Below are 20,078 nucleotides of genomic sequence, written 5' to 3' on the forward strand. Positions count from 1 at the left end.
GAAAGAAAGAAAGATAGATAGATAGATAGATAGATAGATAGATAGATAGATAGATAGATAGATAGATAGATAGATAGATAGATAGATCTGAAAAATGCTTGCTGTGCGCAAAGAAATGCTTCGCAAATAAACAAACGAGATTTCACAGAAAGTGAATTGCGGAACCACGCATTCCACATTGCGAATTGCCTAACAAATGAACAGTTAAATGTCTCCAATCTTTTACAAACGAATTAGTCATAATTATTTCTCCATCCACATCAGACACCGTATTCCTTAGTGGAGTAACAGGTACCATGTAATTGTACTTGTAGTAGTAGCCCGAAGAGAGCTTGTAACGGGATCCGGAAATGCCAATCTTCCAGCTTTCGTTGTGACTGGGCTGCGCTTTCAGTGGAGGCTTGGCTTTTTCTTTTGCTTGCTTCCAATTTAAGAGCTGGCAGATATTTCTATTGCTGTATGAAGAGCCCACACGTGGTCAATATCAATTTACTTTTTGTTCATATGTGAATGCATAAGTAGTAGAATATTTATTACGATAGGTAAAAGCAATATCGTCCGAAGAGTCAAAACTTCTTTAAGATGCCATCAGCTCACAATTTCAAATATTGTTGGCTTTTTCATTAATGTACACATTACCACACCCGGGTCTCCGTCGGTGTTCTTGCATCATCATCATTATCGGAAAGTAATGAGAGCCAGTATACAATACGCTTGTACACAAATTCAAATATGTGCCCGGATATTCAATGAGTGATTACCATTTGCGCCCTGATAGATAAGCCTTTGCTGCTTTGCCATTAATAATATTTGCTTTGCCACCATGCTTTGCCACCAAGTTATTGGACCATTCGGTCCAGTAACTTCTCCTATACTTTCCTTTGCATTCTTGTCTGTTAGATCTCCTTATTATTGAGTCAAATATAAAATATATATATATATATATATATATATATATATAGAGAGAGAGAGAGAGAGAGAGAGAATAGAGTACGGTGCCCGTTGGTTTTGCACGATATGTTCTTCAAAGTCGATTGGTTATATAACTATTTATAGTTATATATTTGTGTATACATTCGCGGTCTTAAATTCTAATACTGTCGCACTAATTGCAAAGTCTGCCTATAAAACCTCGAATGAAATTTTTAAAATGAATGCACACAAATGTTTTGTTTTGCGGCATGTTCGTAGATTCGCCATCAAATCATGAGCATTGGTAATGTTGAAAGAATATGAATCAACTTGTTCATAGCCTTTTATTCACAATAGGTTCTACCAGAGAGTGTGGGCTCGTATTAAGGGTATCATACCTTCATATTCGACATGATATGCAACACGGTTACTTGAAAAAGTGTTTCAAAATCCCTTTAACACTGTTTTATGTTTACAATGTGTGATCATCAAATTGTGTTTAACGCAGCATACATGCAAATCATTCTTCATGTTAGCTTTTTTTTTATTTTAAACATAAGGGTCTACATCGTCCCATAGTACAGGCGGGTAGTGCTCGACCTCAGATCCTGGAACATCCACGCTGGTGAAATGCGCTGATGCGCACATATGTGGACCCACATAGCACAAAATCACTGCAAATATTCCTGGGATCAAAAAAAGGAAGAAGCAGGTTAAGTAATATTGCCTGGTTGATACACATCGTGGAGGTTTTATAGTATATGAGGCGATTTTTTTTTCTTAGCCTCTTGCCAGATTTGTGGCGTCAGAATAGGAAACATGATACGGAAGAAAATAGCTTTTGCTGGTACAAACTGGACTCAAAAATAATGAATCCAGATCTTAGTCCAAACTGGCCACACACATCACATCCAAGTTTTCTGAACACGAGCGGTTTAGTTCACGTGAACGACACCACATGGCGTATTCACCTTAAATAATTTAAACGTCCCGCCAATACTTATGCAGCGACGTAGCAATGAACCAAACACAATAAAAAAAACGGTGCACACGCTCTTTGATTGTCGCTTCACCTCAGTGCGTAGCTTAAAGAGTGCGGTGCATCAGCGTTATCTCGACGGCGACGACTCTCAATGAATGGATAGTTTTTCTAGGCATATCGTGCCGGACAGCTTGCAGCATTCCGCACGAAGTGTCTGGCTGCCATAGGCGCAGCCTTGGTGCATCAGAACTGTAAATCTTTTTGTTTGTTAGTTGTTAGTTTCTGCGCAGCCGTATCAGTGGGGCTATTAGACAGTAGTGCTGATATGAGGGTTTCGTGTTCTCTGAGCGCCAAGCATCGTGCTTGGTTATGAACAGGACATTGCGGTTGTACAGTAACCGATTTTTTTGTGTGCGCTACTTGGGTTTTGCTTGCTTGCTCCTTGCGTTACGATAAAGTAACCTCCGTATTCTAGAACGTACCTTCACTCAATGCTTCACCTTTACTTAAGAAAACCGATGGCAGTGCCGTCTCTAGGCACGGCAAGTCACTGCATATCAGCGAAAATCTGCTGTAGTTCTTGAGTAGCGCTGCGTCATTTTCAGCCGAGTGGTGGCGCAGTGCTCAACTCTGTCAAGTGAAGGGATGAAGTCGAGTCGAGGAGCGTTTGTGAATACGGCGGTAAAACTGGATAACTTTCAGAACGCTAACAATGAGAGTACAAAAACGAACTTAAAGATATGTATTTTCGTTTTCTTTCAGTTCTTGTCGGAATGAGGCTACCACCTCCAGCTTGGCGCCGTCGAAGCGGCTGTGCCTCAAAAATGGCACGCAGTAGACCTTGCTGTCACACCATACTATGATTTAGGTGTCGCGCGGACATTTTCTCTCGACATCAGGGCTGGTACAAATTGAGTTTAGTTCAGAGATTAGCCACACAGCGATTGAAAGTAACCGTGCAACAGCACCTCCGACTACGTCGAGATCAAACCTGCTGTCAAACGCGCCCGTGTCAGCCTGTCAACGCTGTCGGGTCCGCGTGCTACGCACACTGTAGTCTCTACCCGCGCGAGCAACAAAAAAGAGAGAAAAAGCAACAATGATCATCTCAGAGAAAAGCTTACCAAAGAGTAGAACATGGAATATTATTGGATAATTTAAAAGCTTATGATACTTCTAATTATATGCTAAAGTACTTTATAGAGTTTTTATATAAGGAGGAAGTTTTATTGTTTACTAAAGCGTCATTTTTCAAATATACATTTCAGGTTACGAGGAGTTCTTGAGGAAGCAGTCACCTAGCTTCTTCTTTTTAATATATCGCTAAGCATTGTTCCCAGTCATGAGAAATTATACACACATTTATATGAAGTTGGTATAGCATTTTGTGCTTCAGACAGTGGTATAGAATCGATATATATTCTCATACAAACGTATAAGGGAGCATCCAATATTCGGTTGCAGGCTACACATTCATGTCTTGCTGCTTCGAAAATACCATTACCGCTTTACCTTTGGATAACCCAGTTACTACTGAAATAAGTGGCAACCTGCGGAAGATATTGCAGTTGAACTCGGTAAAATATCTGGAAATATCTTATGATAACCTCCTCCTTTTGGCATACGACTAAGAAAGCAATGCGAGCACTGAGAGTCTTACAAAGGCTGTGCAGCAGTCGATCAGGGACACGGAGAGAATCACTCAATATGTTTTACAAAATTTACATGCATGCAGCTTTCTAGGACACGAGCGGGTTAGCCCCGTAATAAAACTTAAACGAGCTTTATAATCTGGTGCGCAAGCTAAAAAGTTGTATTCTACTGTACGCGTGGAAAGGGAGGCCCAAATTGTCTCCTTGGATTACCGAAATTCACAGCCAATAGTCTCATCTACTTAGAAGCGAGGTTGTCCTCTCTTTTGTGCAGATTTGGATACTAACTATGCAATCATTGCTAAAGATTTATGGGAATTGTATGAAAATGAAAGTTATTTTCACGTATACATCAGTATGAGGTATTTTTTCTTTTTTCATATTGACTTTGGTTTCGTACAGCGTGGCTGAGCTTTGTAGAAGCACTTGTTGAACCATTAGATGTGAAACTGAGTGATGTTCCTTACATCAGCAACGAAAGAAAGATCCTTAAAAACGTTTTTCGGGTTATATATCAAAATCATGCAGAAATTTTGCCTAGCCATATAATAAACTAACTTCTGCAGAGGCATTTAGAGCGGATAAATGTGAAAAAATATCATAGCTACAGATGCCCCTTACTCTGAAAAGAATGACGGCATTGGTATTTTTTCTGAGACCTGCCGTTGTTCATTTTCAATAAGACTTCCGGATTTCTCGTCGGTTTCTTCGGCGGAATGGCCCTACGAAAGCTCAGAGCTAAACGCATGAACCTAAAGTGTGACCATAGTTACAGATAACTTACCCGTGTGTTCGACACTCGCAAAAAATAGCGGTTCTAAATTATCAGGTGTCTTTGCGACGCAAAATCTTATATGTTGTTATCACTATCATATTCAATTATATCACTAACTTCTCACTTTATGTTCCCTACCCACGTAACTCTAACGAGATTATTCCGGGTACCAAGCCACAAAAGGACAAAAATTGAACCAAAATGGCAAAAAAGCGGACGCGAAACAAAGGCTCTCTCAGTGGTTGGACATTCATCATTAATCTGACTACAACCCTCATGATTCGTGACAGATTTAGAAGGTGAAAAATAACTTGACGCGGCATGTGAAGTAGTTCACCACTCAGCTAAACGACTATAGACACCTCTTGTTCTCTTGGCGTAGGAATTTCTGTTCAACACAAAAAACGGTTCAGTTATTTTCATAAAATTGCGCTCTCACGTTCTGAAATTTCGAACTATATACACGCACAGAGATGGTATGGCACCTTCCCCTCCTCTCTAGTCTTCTAACAAGGACGAGACAACTGAAAACTATTTCACCTTACTGAGCTTACTGAGCGGAAACATTCTACAAACTGTGTTTATTCGAATGCAGAATGAATTTCGTCATTTCAAATATTCTATCCTTAGGAGCCCCTGATCGTATTGTGACTGAGACCGCTATTCTACGGTGAATTTTTCAAACTAATTAAGGTGGCGTTGATCTGAACTATATAAGTTGGCGTCATATTCAGTTTAAGTATGATATAGGTCATTAGTTTTACAGTTTTTAAGTGGAGACTTATTTTTATAAATAATTTGTATCTTGGCTAGTCCAAAAGAGCGGGCGTGAGCCATGCATATAGGTAATCATCATCATCAAAAGGTGGAGTGGCTCCACGTAAGAAGAATAATTAGAAGTGATGACAAGAAATGAACAATAGCAAAAATAAAAGTGACTCCGTCCCGCACACTTCAGTGCACCCCCGGAAGAGGATACCAGAAAATGTGTAAGCACCACTCGACGCAGGCAGCACCAAAATGTTTGGCCAGTTTCGCGATTGTTATCAATTGTTCTGTTTAAGGCTACACGCAGGACACGAGTAGTCAATTTTGCGCTCCAACTTACGGAAGCATCAATGATTACACGGGAAATTTGATGACTGATGTATAGAGGATTTATAGAAACCAACAATGCATTTTCGTACTGCTTCGATGATCACAACGCGCATGCGCTCTCTATGCTTCATTAACCGATACATAGACACGTTCCCACCATGGGACATACATTCTAATACTCAAGGCGACGGTATTAAAAGTTGGACTCACTTCAAAACATAAACATGAAGTGCGTGAGTAAATATTACTTTACAAGTTGAAAGTGGCTTCTAGAAACCTAAACAAAAGCACTGGCGAATTGTCCAGCGTGCTTGCATATTATAGCAACGCTTCCTAGAATTTCACTATATATATATACAGTGCATGCACAGTTCCGTGCTGCCATAAATTACCCCTGTTTGTGTGGGCTGCCATTCTGCCACAAAAGTGTTACTTTTGTCGTATGTTCTTTTTGTTTTTGAATCGCAAAGTACAATCCCTGGCTATGTACGCTTAGCACTGCGCCAATGAATCTGATAAGTGCTGTCTCGCAGTATATCATTGGACAGAGCCGCGGTTTTTTGTTTAACGGGATATATTTGTTTGTGCCATTGCGAATCACATTGCAGTGTTGTGTCCACCACGCACTGCTCCTTATAGTTTACATGTGCTATCGTCAACAGGTTGTTTTAGGGAAAATCAACCAAGTAATGAAAAAAATTATACAAGAGCCCTGCACGTCTCTTATTAGTTCAGTATGCTTCTGAGCCATATAGAGCATGTCAAATTTTTTTTTCAATGTGTCAAGCTTTGCATTTCACAAACATTAGATAATGAACCTTCTAACAGTGACTCTAGAAAAAATCTTTATTCCGTAGTTTGTAGCGTTTAACGGGAAAAAATAAAATTTTCGTTCTGCGGTAACACAACTCTATTGCTTAATTTTTACCTGCCTCGTTTTAAAGTTTGCGTAATTGAAACATTATCACATCACTGCCCCCTTGCGCGCTGCGTTTTAGTGTCCTCAAATGTAGGTTCAAGGAATTATTTTATACTGTTCAAGAAGGAAGGTCGCTTCAACAGGCTCCCTTTCCACAATTTATAGACCGGTGCACCAGAACATAAAAAAACAAATCCGAATGCTAATACGGGGCTGAATCACTGGTGTACTGAGAAGCTGTATGTACGTTGATTTCGTAAAGCATAATTAGTGGTTCTCTCCGTATCCCTGATTGAATACTGCGCAGCCTTCGTAAGACACTGAGTGCCCGTGCTCGTTTCATGGTCGCATGCCAAAAGAGATGGTTATCATAAGATATTTCCTAATATTTTACCGAGTTCAACTGTGATATATTTCACAGGTTGCAAGTTGTTCTATATAATAGTGACTGTGTTATATAAAAGTAAAACTGCAGTTGCGCTCTTTGAAACATTAGGACCTGAATGAATAGCCTGTAACCAGTTATTAATTCCTCATTTATACTTTTTATGCGATTATATATTGATTTTATCTCACTGTCTGAACCAAAAAAAGTGCTATATAATCTGCATATGCATGTCGGTATACTTCATCATGTAAGAGAGTAGTGCTTAGCAATATATTAAAAAGAAAAAGCAAGGTTACTGCTCCTCCTTTAAGAACTCCTCGTAACCTGGAATGTATATTTAAAGAATGATATTTTATTAAACAATATGAACTTCCTCATTAGTTAAAGTTTCCTACACTACTTTACCACATAATTAGAGGTTTCTTAAAACTTTCAACTATCCAATAATATTTTATGTTCTACTCTCTCGTAAGCTTTCCACTAAGGCGATCCTTTTTGCTTTTTCTTTCTCTCTTTTTTTGTTTTGCTCGTGCGGGTAGGGACTACAGTGTGTGGAGCACGCGGACCTGACAGCGTTTACAGGCTGACACGGGCGCGCTTGATCGCAGGCTTGACACGACATAGTCTGAGGTGCTGTTAGTCAGTGTCGCAGCACTGCCGCTCCACGTCATTCCCCTGACATGTTGAATGGTTACTTTCGATTACTGAGTAGCTTACCTCTGAACCGAACTTGATCCGTAGCAGCCTTGATCAGGAGCGAAAATGTCCGTGTGACACCGATGTCATGGTGCGGTGTGAAAGCAAGCCTGGCTGTGAAAGTAATTTCGAGCCACAGCCACTTCCACGGCGCCACGCTGGACGTGGTAGCGTCATTTCGACAAGAACTAAATGAAACCAAAAACACATATCTTGCTCTTCGTGTTCATACTTTCGTTTTTGGCGTTCTCCAAGTTATTCAGTTTTACTTTATCGTAACGCAACAGCAAGTGTGCATAACTTCGAAATTTCCGGAGCCCCCCACTACGGCGTCTCTCATAATCATATCTTGGTTTTGGGACGTTAAACCCCAAAAATCAATCATCAAGTGTGCATAACTTCAGTTGCGCGCACAAAATAATGGTTATTTTACAGCCACAATGTCATGTTCGTAACTAAGCATAATGCTTGGCACTCAGCAAACACGAAACCCTGAAAGCAGCATGCTATCTCTACCGATACGGCAGTGCAGAATCCAAAAACAAAGAAACAAAAAACTTATACGCTTCTTTTGATACACAAGGCTGCGTCTACGACAGCCAGATATTTCGTGTAGAATGCTGCAAGCTGTCTCTTCTGGCACAGTATGTCTAGAAAAACAGTCAATTCCTTGCCAGTCGTCACCGTCGAGTTAACGCCGACACACCGCACTTTTATCTGCTGCGCACTGAGGGGAAGCGACAGTCACAGGGTGTGTGCACCAATTTTTTTATATTCTGTTTCTTGCTACGTCACATCATACGTCATGGCGGGACTTTTCAATTCTTAAGGTCAATATGCCACGTGGTATCGTTCACGGGAGCTAAGCCGCTAATGTCCAGAAAAGCTGGATATGTTCGCGTTGAACTCCTAAAGGTGAAGCTTTCTGTTGTAACCTTGTTCCGCTTTTATCAAATGAGCATGATCTAAGCCATCATTGACAAGTCGGCCCCAAGAGCGCAAGCAGTTTTTTTTTCGGGGGGAGGGGGGGGGGAGAGCAGGCATCTTTTGATATGTGCTTTTTTTGTTGGTTATGCCATAATGAAAAAAAATTGAGAGGGGGGAGGCATGGGCCTGCTGTGGTGCCGCGACATGGCTATACGCCCTCGGTCGACCCGTTTGAATAATTTGAACTTTACATTAGTTTTATTCTACGGAATTAGGCTGATTGGTATCTTGGATTTTTTCAATGAAGTGTTAGGTAGCCCGCATACCGCCAAGTACTAAATAAATATATCAAAATATTTAAAAAACGTAGAAATGGCAAGATGGAAGCTCGTGATCAGTAATCCGCAAACAGGGGTTGTGTCCATTGTCTTTCTCAAAGGTAAAATATAACTGATTGATTTACTGCTAGTTTATCTACGATCTACGCTTCGTACCCTCTCTTGAATACAAAATATACTATGTGAAGATAATGCGAAAGACATTGCGTCGACAGACCCTCTTATTAAAAACTGCCCCACTTTCATCACAATTGGCGAGTCGCCGGAGCTTCGCAGATGACAGCAAGTGACAGTTTTTGAACCATCTGTGACGAGGAGCTTCCTAGGCGTACGACCACCATCATGTACTAACAAGTGGTTCAGCGGCACAACAAAATGTTGCTTCGTATGTTGATACGCCCCCTTATCAGAGGCCGGGAATCACTACATGAAAGGTGTGCGCTTCTATCGTTCACAACAACCTCTTAAAATAAACTTGCATTGATGACAAGTATCCATTTGCGTAAATTACCACAGGATGTAGGCTCTTATACGGACAAAGGCCTGTATTCAAGTATTTTAGCACAAAGGTGCTGCGCCCCACCCTGACTGTTAAATTACACTCAATGTGTTCTGGTGCTCTCGTCTTTACAAAAAATGAATCGAGCTTTGGAACATTGTGGGTAAAATGAGAAAGCAGACGCAAAGTATTCCCAGAATTGAAGAATAATATTATTGTTACGGTTGAATTAAATGATAGGTGGATTTATTCACAGGGTTAGGATGAAGTTCGGCAGTCGTTGTAAAGATGGAGTCTTCAGGCCGCACCAGACAACGTCATCTTCCTCTTCTACCTCTCCGGCACATACTACAATCCGGCTCAAACCGTAGCAATGCCCCGTTCACAGACGAAGCCCGCTGGGCAAGTTTATGTCACTGGAGGGATGAAACTTCTTGAGGCGAGCCACGTGCACCAACTGCGTTCAATTTGACCGACGAGAAGGTGTCGTCAAGCGTGCCACAACGTACGTCAAGTCAGTCAAGCGATCTACAATGACGTAGGGGGCTGTGTACTGCGGTAAAACTTCTGACATAAACCAGGTTTTCGTTGGGGGGTCCACAACCACACGAATTCACCTTTGCGGAATAAAATGGCATCATGGCGTTGATTGTATCGTTGCTTGGAGCAATCTTGTGATGCCAGTGTTCGCAAGCGAGCAATTTGGTGGGCTTCTTCAGCCCGGCACAATGTTTCGGCCACGGACTCATCGGTATGGAGCTTAAATGGGAGGATTGTATCAAGGGAGCTGCGTGGTGATCGAGCGTAGAGCAGGTAGAAGGGCGTAAAGTCCGTGGTCTCGTGCTTCGCTGTATTGTATGCGAAAGTAATAAATGGTAAGATCTCATCCCAGTTTTTGTGATTGGACGCGACGTACATTGCGAGCATGTTAGTAAGAGTTCGATTGGTACGTTCGACAAGACCATTTGTCTGGGGATGGTATGGTGTCGAATGTCTGAACTGTGAAGTGCAGAGTCGAAGCAATTCTTCCACAGCGTCCGCGATGAATTGGCGACCACGGTCACTGATGATTACTTGAGGTTGACCATGGCGAAGAACAACGGAGCGTAACAAAAAGGCAGCGACGCCATCAGCTGTAGAAGATGGTATCGCAGCGGTTTCGGCGTATCTGGTAAAGTGGTCGACGCACACTATTATCCAGCGGTTGTTGTTCGAAGATCGCGGAAACGGGCCCAATAGGTCTGTTCCCACTTGCTCTAAAGGCGTAGTAGGTGGTTCTACGGGATGAAGAAGGCCGTGCGGTGCACTGGTAGGTCGTTTGTAGCGCTGGCAAGTCTCGCAGCTCGAGACGTATTGTTTTGTAAAATCTCGCATTCGGGGCCAGTAAAAACGCTGCTGCACTTGATGCAGGGTGCGAATGAACCCAAGGGTGGCCTGATGTTGGATCATCGTGCATAGTACGGAGAACGTCGCATCGAAGACTTTGAGGTACAACCAGTAAATAACGTGCGCCGGTTGCTGCGTAATTCATTTTGCACAACAGCCCATCACGAATGCGAAAGCGACCACTGCCTTTGAGATTCCGAGCGTCGACGAACAATGGGCCTAAAGATAAATCATTCAATTGTTCTAGTTTGAAGATGTTAGCGTCAGGAAACGTGTGAGAGACCACAGCAAAACAGACGTCAAGGGTATCTGCACTGTCCTGCAGATACCCTTCTCGCCTACCATTGTCAGGTAGGCGAGAAAGACAATCAGCGTCCGAATGACGTCGTCCACTTCTGTACGAAATGCTGAAGTCAAATTCTTAAGCCGTAAAGCCCATCGAGAGAGGCGGCCAGAAGGGTCTCGGAGGGTAACAAACCAACATAATGAATGATGGTCTGTCACAATCGTGAATGGACGACCGTAGAGGTAACAACGAAACTTCTGAATGGCGAATACAGCCGCTAAACATTCGTGCTCTGTCACCGTATAATTCATTTCAGCCTTGCTTAGAGATTGACTCGTATAAGCAACAACATGCTCTGCATTATCATGGCGCTGAACAAGCAAACCTCCGATGCCAATTCCACTTGCGTCACTATGCACTTCTGTAGGAGCAGAAGGATCGAAATGACAAAGAATAGGCTAAGATGTCAGTAGGAGTTTCAGTTCAGAAAATGCGGCATCACAATCAGGTGTCCACTCGAATGGGCTGTCTTTTCGCAACAAGCTCGTCAGTGGGTTTACTACGTCCGCGAATCGGGGCATGGAGCGGCGAAAGTAGGAACATAGGCCCAAGAAGCTGCAAAGTTCCTTCAGTGTCTGGGGTGGTTTGAATGTGCCGACTGCTTCGATTTTGCGGGGATCCGGCCTGACACCATCTTTGTCAACTAGGTGACCGAGGACTAAAGCTTGTCGTTCACCAAACTGGCACTTCTTAGAGTTCAAAATCAAGCCAGTCTTTCCGACACAGTCTAAAACAAGCCTTAAACGGACGTTGTGCTCTTCGAAGGTACGCCAAAAAATGACGACGTCATCCAGGTAGCATAAGCACACCTCCCATTTAAGACCACGAAGGACTGAGTCCATAAACTTTTCAAAAGTGGCGGGGGCGTTGCAAAGCCCAAACGGCATCACATTGAATTGGTACAGTCCATCAGGCGTCACGAATGCGGTCTTCTCCTTGTCTGAAGGGCGCATAGGTATCTGCCAATATATTGATTGTAGGTCTATTGAAGAAAAGTACGAAGCCGAGTGTAAGCAGTCAATAACATCGTCGATTCTAGGCAGAGGACATACATCTTTTTTGGTCACGGCGTTGAGTCTTCTGTAATCAACGCAGAATCACCAGGCACCATCTTTTTTCCTAACCAAGATGACCGGTGCTGCCCACGGGCTACACGACTCTTCAATAACACCCTTCTTCAGCATTTCCTGAACCTGGTCGGCAATAACTTTTCGTTCTGATGACGACACTCGGTAAGGCTTTTGTCGGATCGGATGGGCAGTGCTGGTGTCAATCCTATGATGAGCGCAAGAACATGGTAAAGGTAGTGGCCTCTCCTCTTGGCAAAAGTGAAACACAGAAGCATGTCGCCTCAACAGATGGCGTAATGTTTGCTGCTCGTGTAACCGCAAAGTGGCGCTAATCATGCCTAGGATCTGCGACTCGCAAGAGCAACTGCGCTTGCCAGAGACTGTACCTTTCTCGCTTTCATCGTTGTTAACGACCGCTACAGAACCTTCAGTGGAATCATCGAAGACGCCAAGCTTCATTCCTCGAGGAAGCACAACCGGCATTCGCAAACAGTTCAGTGCCCACAGAAAAGCTTCTCCTTCATCAACAGATGCCAAACTACGAGGGACGAGTATGCCCTTCCTCGCACATTGAACGATGGCAGGTTCAACGATGGCGTCAAAAGATGTGGCAGATTCTGGGGCGAACACCGCAACTGACCTCATTGACCATGGCGGCACTGTCAGCTCATCGGAAACAATCAGAGCATCCTTCGCGGCCTCCGGCGCCTCATCGACGAGGCAGGAACAATGTCACCGCTGACGGAAAGTTCACCGCTCCTACAGTCGACGAAAGCGCCACATCCTTGGAGAAAGTCAAGACCGAGAATCAAATCGTGGATACAATATTGCAGCACAAGAAACTCTGTTGGGAACACCTTTTCTGACAATAAGACATTGACGACACAAACTCCGACAGGATGAAGTACTTCCCCACCAACACGACGAAACCTTGTTGATTCGCCCCAAGTAAACATAACTTTGCGGCCAATGTGACTTTTGAATGAAAGACTCATAACTGATATCGTAGCACCAGTGTCTACCGAAGCACTTGTACAAAAGCCATCTATTTCCACACGTATCTTGTTCTTGGACATTATAACTGGCGAAGGCATCTGAGGCAAACCCTGTTGTGCGACCTCACCTCCATCGGTCGCGCTGGCTAGTTTCCCGGCGGCGGCTGTGATGACAGGCGTCGTCCCGGCGAAGGGGAACGATGCAGTCGGCCAGTTGGAGGCGTCAAACTACAGTCAGAAGCCGGAGAACTGCCACGGTGATTTCCCCGCCGTGAGGTACTCCTGGAATAATCGAGCCAATGACCGTTGTTGTGACGAGTGCCCACTGGCGCAAACTCTGATGGGGAACGATAACGGGATGTTGGCTCTCTCTGCGACGACAGAACCGAGCTATATGCCCGGCCATACCGCAACGGTAGCACACAGGGGCTTGGCGGTATGCATTGTACTCCTGAAGGCATTGCGCCGACGTGGTGGTGGTGCGGGTGCATCTTCGTTTGGGTCGTAACAGGTGTTGGCTGGCTGATGGGGGTAACTGAAGCGGTCTTCGTACATCGGCAGCGGGTATTTATTGCGCTGGGACTTCGGTGGTGAGGGCGGCCTGTAGTTGCAGTCATCGTTGCCTGCTGCGGCAATTGACACGGAAGGGCGAGAGGGAGGCAGTGCGGGTGTAGGCTCGTGCAGCGTCGGGCGAGCGTGTCGAGTGAGCTCTTCTCGGACGATCTGGCGTATTGTCGACGCGAGATCAAGCGGTGTGTATTTTTCAACACTTGCCACGGTGGTTACATTCTGTAGGCGACCGAACTTGGGGGTGATACGTCGTATCTTGAGGGTCTCGAATGTGCGACAGTGGCTTATGACGTCGGTCACCGTAACAAGGCTGTCTTTGCTGATGAGGAACTGATACACGTCCTCGGCAATGCCCTTCAACAGGTGGCCAACTTTGTCTTCCTCTGACATTGAAGGGTTGGCAATCTTGCAGAGCTTCAAGATTGCCTCGACATAGGTCATGCACGTCTTTCCTGGGATCTGAGCTCTCTGCAGTAACGTTTGTTCCGCCTGCTTTCTCTTAGCTACGGAGTCTCCGAAGCACACTCTTATTTCAGAAACGAAGCGATCCCATGACTTGAAGGCATCTTTGTGGTTCTCGTACCACACGAGTGCTGTGTGCGTTAAGAAAAATACTACATTCGTAAACTGGATCGCCGCATCCCACTGGTAGTATTTGCTCACCCGTTTGTGGTGTGAGCCAGGCATCCACGTACTCGCCAAATTCGCCAACGAATGTGCGAGGCACTATCAGATCCTGACGCAACCGGGGACCAGCCGCACGCGAACCTGGTACTAGAGGTGCTGCTGGGGCTGGTAGAAGGTCTGCAGCTGCGGAGATCCGGTTTCCTTCTTCGCCGTGAGACATCTCAGCTGCAAGTGGTAACGGGGGCAGTCCAGCAAGGCGGCGGCTTCGTCGTAGAGATCAGCCGCTTGAATCGTCATGTTGCTTCGTTGATTACCCAGCGCCTCCACCACAAAACTGTTACGGTTGAATTAAAGGATAGGTGGATTCATTTAGAGGGTGAGGATGAAGTTCGGCAGTCGCAGTAAAGATGGAGTCCTCAGGCCGCACCAGACAACGTCTTCTTCCTCTTCTACCTTTCCGGCAGATACTACAGCCCGGCTCATACCGTAGCTATATATAAACTGGGATAAAGTGCATATGTTTTTTGAAAAAGTAAAATTAAACTCTAAAAAACACCATGGTAATTTAAGAAATAAGCAACTTAAAGAACATATATTTGGAAAAGATGCACCCCAAACAGCAATACATTTGTAGCCCTCATAAGAGCTTTTCTCGTTCATAACATGCCATCAGTCTATTTTGGGTGCTTCAATGCCGTGTAGGTCGGAGTTGCAGTCACTCTCATCAGTTTAACCTTCACCCGGTTGTAATATTCTAATTTTTTCCCTTCGAGAAACGTACTATATCTGATTTGTCCAGCACCTTGCGAAGGCATAGCCGCTGGCCACAGTGCTGTTAGCAGTCACAAAAGGTACGTGGAATGGTTTTTTCGTTGTCACAGTGGTCACAAGCTGTGGTATCGGCCATCTAAATGCGGAAAGCATGGGACAACTGGCTATACTCTAGAGCATTCATACATGTACATGCGCTTTTCACCAAGTGATAAAAGAAAGAATAGAACAAATTCAACACACAAAAATGTAGTAAGAATCATACAAGGCCAAGAAATTTTGAAATGTGATAAAAGTACACGAGTTCCCGTTTCCTTGCTTTTTCGAGCAACAAAAAAAAACAGAATCGTGATCGTAAATTGCTTTATTGATCACGGTTTGGTTCCTGTTAAAGCACCAGTCTCTGGAAATTTTTGAAAGCTTTGATTTACATACGTCTTACAACACAACACGCCTATTTGTTGCAGCGCACAGAGCTTTATGAAGGCAAAGTAAGAAAGCATGCAACTCGCTCTCATGTGCCAGCCCTGAAAATTTCTGGCGTGTTTTTGGTGCATCGTCCCTTAAAAGAGTTTCTGCGGTGTCATGCTGTGCATGGCGGTAAAAATAGATGATCGATTTCAGCTTCTCGAAACGTGTGCGCATAGAGGAATCCTTCCCAGAAAAAAAGTACATTGCGATACAGAAAACGTCGAAACGACGCAACATCGCTTCTGTGTATGACCTGGCGAGTACATGTGACGCAATATGACCTTGCGTGCGCATGACACGCTGATGCGTCTGCGTCGGTATCGATACGTCTCCAATACCGAAGGGGGCAGGGAGGTAATTAGGCTTGGCAGTATATATTGGGCGAGTGGCAAATGTTTTAAGCACAGCTCCACACAGCATGCTTCCGAAGCTGGTAATTAAAATAAAAAAAATCTTGTGGTGCGCCACCTTTCATTGGGCACGCAACTATTTCCGTTGTCTAAGTAAAATTTCTCATGTGACCTAGTGAAGCGCCCTTGAAGAAGTAAATCACAAACAAAAGAAAAACCACGTGGACATCCTTCGTCTTTTTGATCTACACTCTACTTTCCCCTGACGGCACTCCGTGGCTTTGCATTCGTTTTCCATCGTTCTCGGGCGGCACAGAAGCGCCTTCTGTTCTCTGCACGAGCAAGCAGACGACGTGAGGTGGAGAAATGGATGTGTAGAAACGATGGCCCTTCATATGGCTAAGTGGCCTTGCCGCCTTGATAGTGCTGAAAATAACTCTTGACAATGAGTATTGGTTGCACGCCATAATGATTTGAAAGCTGAGTTTTGCCTGGTAACATAAATACCAGTCTCCAATGATGCTATAGAGCATACTTCGAGCTTAAATTGTGTTCGTGAAGGCACTGATCTTATACATAGGCATTTAGAGCCACGTATAAAACTTTGGCACAAACTTCAGAAACATACATTCGTAGGCACAATAAAACACTACAGAAGAGCTTCCTAAACCCTAATTTAGCCTCTTGTACTAAAGCGGTATGATTGAAACGGAAGACACAAAATAAGAATTTGCCTGTAATCCAGTCTCCATCACATGCCGTGAAATCACATGCATCACATGTCCTAAACCAGTAGCTCCTTGTGGTGATGCCACATAGAAGACTTGTGGAAGTTGCTCTTAGTAACCAAAGGAGTAACTATTTCACAGTGCAAAAAGTTCTGGTGTATTGCAAAGTACTACTGCATGGGAAGCTTGTTGATCATCAAATATATTTAAAACTGAAACTTTTTTAAACCAGGTAGTACGACTATGAATAACAAGCATGACTTCATAATATATTTAGTACAAAAAAAATAACAAAGCATAATCTAGCCGTAGAAGTAGTAAAGAAGAGTCCACTGGCTGTAAAAGCAGCGGAAGTTTAGCTCTTTCTATCGGATATCGTAACAAGGAAAATTTGCTTGAACCATCCAGTTGAAGAAATCGCTGCCCGTATCTGCACTCAAACACACGCGCAAAGTTTTTCAGCATTTTTATGAAATAAACATAAACATGAATGCTCTATGCAGATCCTAAAATTAGGGGTAGGGGTCATAAGCTTCGCCTTTTAGACTTGAACGCGATGGTTATAATTAGCCCCTAGTGCGTACTTCAACTACTCAGTGCATAAGATTTTATGTATGATGTTACTCGAGCAGTTTAAATTGTGATTTACTATATTGTAATGAATGAAGTCAAAAGCGCCTTGCGTCAGGGAAGCATTCGCACGTCTCAGATTTTTGTATGAGATATCATACTTCAAGCCACGAGCATATGCGCGTCAAATCTTTTCGAACTTACTATGCACCAACTACGTAGTCTTAGGCGAAAACGCGCACCCACACTTGTGCCTTTTGTAATGAGTGGCTGGCTCTAAGCCACAAAGTAGTTTTAATAATGACAATGTCTGACGCACGAACGCAAGTCCGTTTTTAAAATACAATAATGCTGCGATAAAACATGCTATATTTTGAAGCATGTATAAAAGAAGCTCCGTTTGTAACAAAACAATAAGTGATTTTACAGCACTTTAAAGTAGAAATATTCATAATTATATTGCCAAGCAGACCCGCGATTTTGTGGTAGATGACCTGCTTTTAAAGAGGTTCGATCCCCATTCTGAACCAAAAATTCGATTATTTGTAGTATCTTCATCTTTCACAATTTTTTGCGGACGGACAAGATAATGATTGCTTTCTCACAACTACCAAAACTATCGCCAATACCAATGAAGGAATTTATGTGAAACGAGCTCTTTAGCGCTCTCTCGTTAAAATGTACGCAGTAATGTATGGCTAAGGTAATAAACATATTCGCCAATTTGACGAGAAAAGTGTGTTTATTGCAATGCAGAGGTTTCAAAGGAAAGTCACAACGAAAGCGGATGATTGATGTTGTAAGCAGACTTGTTTGTACGGCATATTTATACCGTAATGGCAGCACAAGATAGTAACATGGAGAGACAAACAGCTCTAGAGTGTGTGCGTGTCTCCGTGTTTTATGTTGCGCGTGGTTTCTTTGCACTCTCATTGTTATTCAAGCAGAGCAAGATTTCTTCGATCGTTAGAGATCAAGCTTAGTGTCTTTATTGAAAAGCGGTCATTTTTGTCCACCAATGTCAAACATCCCGTGAATATTACTTTGTGCTATGAAATTTCTTCTCTTGGTCTGCAACACTGTGTGCAAAAATACTTAAGCACAACCTATGAATTTCAGCGTGGGCTTAAAAAATAAGGTAAATTTCATCATTCCTGCAGAACTGTCCTATTTTGTCAACCTTGGAAGGAGACAAATTGCTAACATTTTTGTGAATGCCACCGTATCGTGCAAACAAACAGAAGTCTTACCAATGAAAGCCTCAGTGACGCTTGGAATTGCTTTGATGTATGTCATTGTGTATAGACCATTCAGCTAAACGCTATCCCTCGCTGAGCTCTTGGTCAATGCAGCAGAAAGAGAAGAAAAAAGAATTTTGGTTGCCTCCATGAACAAGCATGAAGTATAAAATGTAAGAAATCTGTAACAGATTTACAGACACTGTTGGTATAATATACCTCAATTTTACTCAATACCTCAATTTAGTATGCCTCAATCTTTCCGAGAGGGACGTCTTTCCGAGAGAGAGACATGACGTTTAATGGCAAGCCAAAACTGGTGTCGTGATGTTGCTTTGTCCACTGCCATTTGCTGCCGAGCATCAAATCTTCGCGAAAAGAACTGCTCACGTGACGTAAAAACATTGCAAGCGGTGCTCAGTGCACTTGTGTTGCAGCCGCCAGCTGCCTGAGCCGCCATGCGGCCGCGACGTGTTTCAAAGCTCCCTTCAATAGAAGAGCTCTGTGTTCCCCGTCAACGTTTCGATATTGCCACGCTCCTTTCTCAAGCTTTCGTTATCGGCCCACTAGACGTGTAAGTGCTGAGTTGCGCAAACCTCGTCGAATGGCTAATAATCATTGATTTATTCTTAGAATATTCTTATGCAATTACGTGCACATTTTTAACATTACAGTTTCTTCGGAAACCTATGCAGTCGCTAGTTTTAACGGTGAAATATTCGATGGATTGAGTGTAAAGGCGACGCGTTTCACTGCTTGTCAGTTTCACGACAACCAACGCTAAATGCGCCGACATCAGTGTACAGCTGCATTGTTTGCTGTACTTCAAGTTTCCGTTTGCCTCCACGAGTTTGGGTAAATAAAAGGCTTCACTTTGAAGTCACCGCCTGCTGCCTTTATCAACGTCACGACTATGTGACAATATATAGATGAGCTCTGCTGAAATTAGTCGACGACCACTGCTTATGAAAGGCGTTGAATTTCTCCGCAGCGTGTACTGCGTTGCGATAGTTAACATGCATCCTGTTTGAGTGCCTAAATATACCCATACTATATCTGTTTTGATGTTATAGAAATCTTTGAGTCAATATATCCTGATGTTCTTCCTTGCAACATCAAATCCTAGAGTTTTGATGGAAAAAACGACAGCGATGGCACTTACTAATAAAGGGCCTTATTAAGTGAATATAAATGATTGCGCACCTTTGGTCAGGTCAGCTCACATGAACATTATCCTGTGTTTCTAAAGGGGCCATTTGAGGACTGGGGCTATCATAACAGACATATTAGCAATATCCATTGTCCACAGAGTTAACGCAGCTAATTCAAAGCGTCCACAAATAAAAAGGCAGCCTTAACATTCTAAATGCTGCGTACGCTGAAAAACACCAGCTGGTCTGAAAACGAGAACGACTCACAGCCAACCAATGCAGGGCTTTTTGACACCACAAGCTATGCTACACAGATCTCTTTCATTAAATTTTGATATCATGACGCACACGAGTGGACGTTTTGTCGGAGCGACAGTTGTGAGACCCTTTCCTTGTTGTAAATGGAAACCTTCCAAATTACCGAGTAGCGCTGCTGTGGCGTGCAGGGTAATGACCATGTGTTTTCAAGTAGGACGTCTGTTTGTAATTAGTCATAAACGCTATAAAATAACTGCAAGAAAGATGCACAGATGGATTAACTTTATTGGGTTCTCCGCAGCGTGCTTGAGCACGTTGTGGGCCGCTCCCACGTCGCAACAGAATGATCAAGTCCCTGTGC

General features: G+C 43.4%; 1 long non-coding RNA gene across 1 annotated transcript; it reads right to left on the reverse strand.

Annotated features, from left to right (window-relative positions):
• Positions 1–1,242: 1,242 nt before the first annotated feature.
• On the reverse strand, positions 1,243–19,684 carry LOC119179792 (uncharacterized). The gene is made up of 3 exons (XR_005110877.2): positions 19,512–19,684; positions 18,321–18,408; positions 1,243–1,598 (listed from the first exon to the last, which is right to left on the reverse strand). It is a non-coding gene; the product is annotated as an uncharacterized LOC119179792 (long non-coding RNA).
• Positions 19,685–20,078: the final 394 nt, after the last annotated feature.

The sequence above is a fragment of the Rhipicephalus microplus genome, chromosome 7 (assembly GCF_043290135.1).
Source record: "Rhipicephalus microplus isolate Deutch F79 chromosome 7, USDA_Rmic, whole genome shotgun sequence".
NCBI lineage: Eukaryota > Metazoa > Arthropoda > Arachnida > Ixodida > Ixodidae > Rhipicephalus > Rhipicephalus microplus.